Raw genomic sequence first — 9,624 nt, forward strand, 5'->3', positions numbered from 1 at the left:
GTAGAAGATGGCATGGTCTTAAATAAGCCCAGCCATGCAACCTCCTGTGTTGCCATGTCAGTGCACTGCATCCACACCCGCCATTACCCAAGATGGTGTGCATGCAGAGTACTGATGCAGCGACACAGGAGGTCGCACAGCTGGCCCATTTAAGCCCATGCTGGCTGCATTGGGGGGGATGAGAGCCTACTGCAGTCTGGTACCCAAGGGCCCACTGCAGTTTGGTGCCAGCCCTGCCCCTGTCCTAAGGCCCACACAAACCTTACCTATGACAAAGGAAGGGGAAAGCAGCAGCAAAGGTGGTGGTGGGCAGGCCCTCCAGCTCCTTGGTAGAGCATCCCTTCTCACTAGACAGGGAACTGGGACTAACTATTCCAGCATCCATTGTGATGTTGGGGTGGGGGATGACATCTTGCAGAAGAGATACATTTTATCTATCCAACTGACAGTATCATTGTTAGCACACAAAACAGTATATCAAGGGATGGTGTTAAGAACATTGTGAAGGGCTACACTGAAGTAGGCATAGGGAGAAATTTGGCTTGATTTGCATTTTTTAAATTTATTTATATTTGATTTATATCCTTCCCTTCCTCCCAATAGGAGCCCAGGGTTGCATTCTAATGCAAACCTACTCAATTCACATTTCCTGAAACAATATGCAAATGGACACACAGCTATTCTTCAAAATTCTCACTTTTCTGAATTTTATGATACAGCTCTTCAATCAAAAAATGTATGTATATATCTATATCTATCTATCTATATATCTATCTATATATATATGAATGTAATTGTGATTAACCAAACAGAGGTTTTTATTGTATTAACAAAACGTTTCAGCTTCCGCCTTCATCTGCTGCTAACATACAAATGCTGTTACCAAGGTGGCAGTTATAGAGCTTTGAGGATGGAACACTCAGAGGGGCTTCATTTGCAGAAGCTAAGTAGTGGTGGTACTGTCCTCCAGGTTCAGGCCATGTGGTGCCAATGTGTCCAGAGAGTATATCCAAAAGTTCTCCCTTTTGGTCAATGCTGCTGGATCTGCTGGCACCTCTATCGCTGTAATGGAAAAGTCCAACAGGCTGTGACCCTCAATGTTAAAATGCTTTGCAACTGGTTGCTCCACTTTTTTTGTCAAGATTGCCGACTTGTGGTTCCTGAAGCGCGTGCGTAGGTCAGTTGTGGTCTTTCCTATGTATTGGATATGACATCCTGGTCTTTTGCACTCGATGATGTAAACTATATTGCAGGACCTGCAGGTGATGTTCTGTTTGATGTAATAGGTCCTGCCTGTCCTAGTGCTTGTAAAAGTGGCTGTCTCCCTGAGGTACACACAGGTGATACAGCGTTTGGAGTGACAAGGATGAGACCCTGGATTGGTGATAGGTGACTTAAGCACAGCTCTCACCAACAGTCTGCGCAAATTAGGAGGTTGGCGAAATGCTATAACAGGAGGCCTGCTGATGGCTCTAGTAAGATGTTCAGAGTTTGCCAGCAATGGGTAGCTCTCCTTGATTGTTCGGTGATAGTTAGGAGATGCTGGATGGAAATCTACCACAAATGGAATCCGTTGCTCACTGCTCTTTGACACCTCAGTATGATGGAGGAGGTTGTCTCTGGACAGAATGGAGGCTAGGTGGATGTTGCAATTGATAATATGTGGAGTATATAAGAGGAAAGTGTGCATAAAATTACATATATTTGTGAAAATAATAAAATGCATTATATATTAGGGGGAAATGCTTGCAAAAATGTGTATATTAGGCAAAATTTCACACAAAAATATACGCATTAGGAGAAAATGCTGAAAAATCTTCATCAGGTCTTTTTAAAATGTAAACTGATGTGGAAATGTGGCAAACTGAATTTAAGACTGGAACTAAGAGAAATAGAAATTGACAGATTTGTTCTTTCCTACACTGCAGCAATCCATTTCTTAGAACAAAAAATTTGCATAGGCACTAGAAAGTCTACAAACAACAACTAAGTACTCTTGAGCTGCCATCTACTGACAAATTTTCTACCAGCACAAGAATATGTAGAGGCAAGGTGCCTTACTTAAATAAAGAAAATCCCCTTTCAAGGGACAAATATAGGGCAGACCATTTCCGTAGCTGATCTGAGGAAAAAGAAGGAGAGGTAGGATCTTGAGCGAGCAGACTTTTGGGTGCTCTTTCAGATGAGGCTTTTGTTGGGCACTTGCCCTGCCTTAGTCATTGAATTTTTCAGAGGTTCCAAAATTGTTCCTGTTCTTAAAACATGCTACCATTCTTGAAATGGAGGATGTCATTGTCTGTCATGTCACAAATAAGACAATTTCCCCAAAAAAAACTGGGTGGGAGAAGCACAGCTCTGGGGGGTGCCCCCAGCATCCCCCCAGCTATAGGCCTGTTATGGGGCTTGAACTGTGGGGGAAGGAAGAAGCCTCCCATATGCCCACATGTCCCAATAAGTCATACCCTCTCACCCCCTCACACCCAATTTTAGCCAGATCATGGCACCTCCTGTAGCTTTCTAAAGCAGTAGCTAGTCATAAGTGGTAAGGGGATTGCCTTCCTCTGGTCTCCCTCTCATAATTTGAGCACAGATTCCAGCCCAAATGTATTACTGGTAAAGGCTCCCCCAAGACTGCAAAATCCCTCAGCCAGAGGTCTATGATCTCTTGCCACCCTGAAGAACCTTTTCCCCATTTCTCAAGTATCTCCCAGTTATCTCAGTCAGTTTTCTTTCTATTTTGTCTTCTCTATTGAGTGACACTTTATTTTCCATGCCCTTTCCTTTTTTCCGGTGTCCTGCCATTGCATGTTCACTTCTCGCAAAGTGACCAGGCTTTGGTTAGCAGGAGGGGAAACTTGAGCCACTGTGGTGAAGTGGTTAGAGAGTTGGATTATGATTGGGAAAACCTAGGCTTAGCACCAAAACTCACTGGATGACCTGTCAGCCTAACCCACCACATAGGATTGTTGTCATGAAAGTGTGAGTAGAGAGTGATCAATTATGTGTACTGCCCTAACTCCTTGGAGGAAGGGTGGGATAAAAATGTAATATAAGAAATATATATAATATAAGCACTGTCTGCCCAGTGCTTCCTCCGTGTATTCTGCCTTTAAGGCATTTAAGAAATTTATTTTTGTACATCCAGATATTGCCAACTACAACTTCTGTCACCCCTGATGGATGGGCATGCTGGAAAGCCATAGGTTTCCAATTCTTGACCTACACTGACTGGCAGTAGCTTCAGACGAGAATCTATTCCTGCCTAGAGATTCTGGGGTTTGAATCTAGAGCCTGTTGCATGTAAAGCATGTGTTCTGCCATTGAACTACAACCCTTCTTTATTGAGATTTTGCAGTATACAAATATACTGAAATGCAATTAATTGATTAGATAATCAGTGAATCCCTTTTTGTGGAATTGTCTGTGTACCTCAGAAATGTACAACTCTGAGCATTCCTGACCATTGGAAATGCTGGTTAGGGCTAGGGCTAGTGGGAGTTGGTTCAACAACATCTTTAGGGACACATGTTTTCCACCTCTGCATTAAAGTATGCAGATTCAAGAAACGGTTAAGGACATGGGCAAAAGGACGAGGGGGGAATTGAAGGGATAGGAAGCTCAAAATTTAAATATTCATGTCGCTTAACATGAAGGTAAATCTTTCTGCAGAGAAATGTTAACAGTGGAATTGTAAAAGCCTATTCATTTGACAAAAAAAATCTTTCAGACTCACTTGATAAGAACATTTTTGACACCATGCTGCCATATGCATGTAAAAACCAGCCCATACAAAGAAGATCAAATACATGGGGCTCTGTAAACTATTTCTACTCTAAAATGTTTATGTGTAAAGGGTACTGCGATTTGCATTGTGGGACTATTTGTGGGGGTGGGAAGACTTTAACTTGCTTTGGAAATTTTAATGCAAACACATAAGAGCCTGCTGGATCAGGTCACTGGCCTATCTAGTCTAGCATCCTGTTCTCACAGTGGCTAACCACTTTTGCAAATTGATATATCTATATAAAATCCAGAGACTTCCTACCTCTTAATGCAGTATTCCTCAACCTGGTGCCCTCCAGATGTTTTGGGCTACAACTTCTATCAACCCCAGCCAGCATGGTCAATGGAGACAAATGATGGGAGTTGTAGTCCAAAACATCTGGAGGACATCAAGTTGGAAAAGCTGTCTTAGTATGAACATGATCCAGCAGAAATCTGTAACCATGAGCACTGAGCATGAAGAGAGAGATAAATAATTCATATGCATAGATCCACATGGAATCCTGCTGCTTAGAGAAAAAGGACAGTTTGATCAATGCTTGCATAGCCCAACATGAGTTTCTGCTACACATGGAAAACCAGAGCATTCCATGCCAATGGGAAGAACAGCTCCTCTCTGAATGCACAATGTCATCCATTTGTGAAAGCGATTCAGCAGTGTATGGATATCATTCACTTAGATGTGAATAGCTTCTTGTACTATTTTCTGGTGGGATTAATATATTTTTCCTGTATGCTTGCTGCTGCAGATTCTGCATCTGAAACTAGATGAGCTGATCACTTTGGGACGCGTGAACTTCTCTCACTAGGAGCCCTCATTCATCAATGTGCTGCAGGAATATCAGAAGCTTCCTTAAACCAAGTCAGACCATTGGTCCATTTAGCTCACTCGCTGCCTGACAGGGACTCACCAGGGTTTCAGGCAGGAGTCCTTTCCCAACTCTACTTGGAGATTTTGAGGCTCGAGCCTAGGACCTTCTGTATCTAGCTACTACAGCTAGGGATGGCAACAAATTTGATTCAGTTTGCATTTATCTAAAGGAGCGCCTACAACGCCACCAATTATGCCGCCTGACAAGATCGGCCACTCAAGGCCTTCTCTCAATCCCGCCAACCAAAGCAGCTAGATTGGCGGAAACTAGAGAGAGGGCCTTCTCAGTGGCGGCCCCCACCCTCTGGAACTCCCTCCCACAAGATCTTCGGCACGTCTCTTCCCTGAATATGTTCCGCAAGGCCTTAAAGACTTGGCTTTTCCAACAGGCTTTTGGGACTTCTGGGGAGGTTTAATGTCCTTATGATTTAAATACTGCCTACCATATATTGTTTGTTAGCATAATTTATACTGTTACACTGTATTTTTGTATTCTATTTTGTTGTAATTTATTGTATGTACGTCGCCTAGAGTGGCCACTGGCCAGATAGGCGACACATAAATTAAATTTTATTATTATTATTATTATTTTATTATTATTTAAAGCCAAATCTATCAAATCTGGACATTTTGGAAAAGTAGGACAACTAAAACATGGTCATCCTTTGAAATTCGCACTTATCCAAATTTTGCAATGCAGTTCTTCCAGCAAGCAATGTTTACAAAAGTACGCATATTAGGGGAAAATGTGCATGTGAATGAATATATTGGTGAAAATGACGTACAAAAATGCTTTTTGTTAGAAGAAATTGCTTGCAAAAATGTGAGCATTAGTCAAAACTGCATATAAAATGTGTTGAAAAATTTGCAGTAAAATGCTGAAGAATCCTCATGAGGATTTTTTTTTAAAAAAATCGCAAAATGTTGCAGAAATGTGGAAAACTGAATTTAAGACTGGAAAAATTAGAACCAGAGAGAAACTGAAATGGACACATTCATCCATCTCTACCTACAGTCCTTCCCCCTTTTGAGAAATTAGGGCTCTAAAGTGCATGCAACATTCTCCTGTTCCTATTTAAATAGATAGAGCGGTTCAATGGACAGAAAAGGATATATTTGCAAAACTAGGCTGCCTAGTGGAAGTAATGAGCCTGCACTCGCGTTAGCTTTGTGTACACATTACAGTGTCTATAAGGAAGGTCTTCAGTCTCGATGCGTTGCACAGTTTACTTGCCTACATTTTCCATTTGATACACAACTCCCTTTCCCCCTCAGACTTTGATAACAGAGATGACAGGAATTGCAAGAGAGCAAGTCCCTAGCATGGAAGAAGATCCTGCATATTCTGCTTGGGCACTGGAGCTTGTTGATTAAGAGACTTCACAATTTAATTGGACACAAACAGCCGCTGCACAACTTTTCTTTGCATGGCAAAGAAGCGTATCAATGTTTCCACACATTTCACGGAAAAAAAGAAATGAAAAATATCAACTCACTTGTTTTGTAGAAAATGGATGGGAGAAATGAGCAACACCATTTTCTCACAGGCATTGTCACTCATTGGCTGACATTTAAAATGGTTGGGAAGCTCAGTTTCTTTCCCACTCAAATTATACATGGGCATAAGTGGATGGAATAAACATATGCTATCTACAGATACTTGACTGCTTTGAGAATGAGACACGTGCAGGAGGTACTTTTTAAATAGGAATGGGATGAGCTGTCTCAATAGGCTATGAGGGCACTGGGATGAATCCATATTGACCTGTCCAAATCCTTCATGGTAGAAAGAGGGTCAAAGCAAGTTTAGTATCATACAAAAATGTCATCTCTATTTCTTAGACAAAAGACATGTGAACCATTCCCTCACATCTCCTTAACTTAGGTTTCATTCAAATGTGAGGTTAATTGTGCTATTTTTTCTGATCAGAATGGTAGCACTTCTGTCCTGATTTCTAACGTACCTTTCACACTGCAGTACCTGTTGCATTATGGAACAGTGGTTTTTTTTCATCAATACACCACCATGTCACACAAAATTTCATTCACACCAGTGGGCGTGGTGTGACATAACAGACATCATTGGACATGTCACTTTCCCCTCCACCCTTTATGCACATGTACACTTCTGTATGCTGGAAAACTGCCCCAAATTTCATTACATGAGTGGCGATTGCATGATCCCAAGAAAACGATGGGGGAAAATAAAATGCCAAACACCCAAGATTTTCCAAGTTAACAGTGTTGAAAACAGTGTCCAGACCAGCCTTCAGGGCAGCCCCATATACAACACATTACAATAGTTGAATATTGAGGTCAGTGCAGAGTCACTGTTCGGGACTAGTTGTAGTTGCTATACTGGCTGAAGCTGATAGAAGGTCCACCTAGCCACTGAAGCCACCTGGGCTTCCAGTGACAAAGATCACATTCACACCATACATTTATTGTGCTATTATTCAATATTAAATAGTTATGGCTTCCCCCAAAGAATCATGGGAAATGTAGTTTGTGAAGAGTGTTGAGAAATGTTAGGAGATCCCCTGTTCACCTTACAGAGCTACAGCTGTCAGTGGTTTAACAGTCAGTTCCCAAAGAATACTTCCCAGGATTCTTTAACAACAACAACAAAACATCCACCACCCACCACCACCACAACCCAACAACAAACAACAACAACAAACAACAACAACAACCTCTAGGATGCACACCTTAACGTGGTGAGGGGGTTTGAGAGTGTTGAAGGAGTTGAGAGCAATGCCGTCAGGGGTATAGACCAAGAGATTAGACTCATAGCAGGGGCACCCAAGGCAGAATGGTCAAAGCTGAGACACCAGACTAGGATGCATCCAAACTCAGAGGAAGGCAATGGTAAACCACCTCTGAATATCTCTTACCATGAAAACCCTATGAACAGAGTATCAAAAATGCAACACAAGATAGTGCTGGAAGATGAGACCCCCAGGTCAGAAGGCACTCACTGAGCTATTGGGGAAGAACAAAGGACAAGTACGAGTAGCACTTTGACTAATGATGCAGCTGGGTCAATGCCGAAAGGAAGCCAAGTGACTGATGTGCACAGATGCGAAAGGAGAGTCCAGAGTTGTACGACGCAAACAATAGGAACATGGAATTTGAGAAGCATGAACCAGGGAAAGTTAGAAATCATCAAGCAAGAAATCGAACGTATCAACATTACAACATGGTGTGAGTGAATTAAAATCGATGGGAATGGGGCATTTTCAATCAGGCAACTACAAATTATTTTATGCAGGAAATGAGAAATTAAAAAGGAACGGGGTTGCTTTAATAGTGAGAAGTGATGTAGCAAGAGCAATTAGGAGCTACAATGCACTGTCTGAGTGAGTGATATCAATGAGATTAAATGGGAAACTTATCAACATAACCATCATCCAAGTCTATGCTCCAACGGCAAACGCAGAAGAGGAACTGGAGAGATTTTACGCAGAAGTACAGGAAGAAATTGATCACACACCAAAACAAGATGTGCTGATAATCATGGGGGACTGGAATGCAAAAGCAGGGAACGGAGAAGAACTAGTAATTGTGGGGAAATGGGGCTTAGGAGACAGAAATGAAGCAGGAGAAAGACTTATTGAATTCTGTGAAACCAATAATTCGTTTCTTAAGAACACATTTTTTGAGCAACCAAAAAGTCAACTGTACACGTGAACATCACCAAAAGGTCAATATAGGAATCAAATTGATTATATAATTGGTAGCAGAAGATGAAGTTCCATACTTTCTGTGAAAACAAGACCAGGAGCAGACTGTGGTACAGACCATGAACTGGTAATATCGAACATCAGAATAAAGCTAAAGAAGAAGAACAAAGCAATCACAATGCCAAAATACAATTTAAATAACATCCCAGAAGCATATAAAGATCAAATAAGGAACAGGTTTGAGGCTTTAAACTTAGTTGACAGAGAACCAAAAGAACTATGGAGCGAAGTCAGAGATATTATCAGGGAAGAATGCAAAACGACAATACCTCTAGTTAAAAAAAAAGACCCCAATGGATGACTGAGAAACCCTTAAAATGGTTAAAGAGAGAAGAAAAGCAAAAGAAGATAGAAACATGGTCAGAACCCTAAATGCAACACTACAGCGACTAGTACGTAGGGACAAAGAGAGCTATTACAATGATTATTGTATAGAAATAGAAGAGGACAACAAAAGGGAAGAACAAGAGCCCTATTCCAAAAGATTAGAGAAATTAAAGAGAAATTAATTAAACCAAGAGTAGGGATGTTGAATAATCAACAGGGGAACACACTGACTGACCGAGATGAAATAAAAGGAAGATGGCAGCAATACACTGAAGAACTCTATAAAAGCGATGCCAGGATGACAGATTCATTCATGAAGGAACCATATGATGAAGAACCAGAAATTTTAGAATGCGAGGTGAAAGCTGCTCTTAAAATACATGGAAGAAACAAATCACCAGCAACAGATGGCATACCAATAGAGTTGCTACAAGCTACTGAGACTGAATCTGTCCAAATTTTGACAAAAATCTGTCAAGAAATATGGAAAACTAAACAATGGCCCACAGACTGGAAGTGTTCAATATACATCCCAATTCCAAAGAAAGGAGATCCCAGGGACTGCAGTAATTATCGAACTATTGCCTTAATATCCCATGCAATTAAAGTAATGTTCAAGATTCTACAACAAAGGCTCTTACCATATATGGAGCGAGAAATGCCAGATCTCCAAGCTGGATTTAGAAAGGGAAGAGGCACCAGAGATCGTATCACAAACATACATTGGATAATGGAACGGACCAAGGAATTTCAGAAGAAAATCACCCTGTGCTTTATAGATTACAGCAAAGCCTTCGACTGTGTAGATCATGAAAAACTATGGAATGCTTTAAAAGAAATGGGGGTGCCACAGCATCTGATTGTCCTGATGCGCAACCTATACTCTGGACAAGAGGCTAC

Source organism: Rhineura floridana, chromosome 2, assembly GCF_030035675.1.
Source record: "Rhineura floridana isolate rRhiFlo1 chromosome 2, rRhiFlo1.hap2, whole genome shotgun sequence".
Classification (NCBI taxonomy): Eukaryota; Metazoa; Chordata; class Lepidosauria; order Squamata; family Rhineuridae; genus Rhineura; species Rhineura floridana.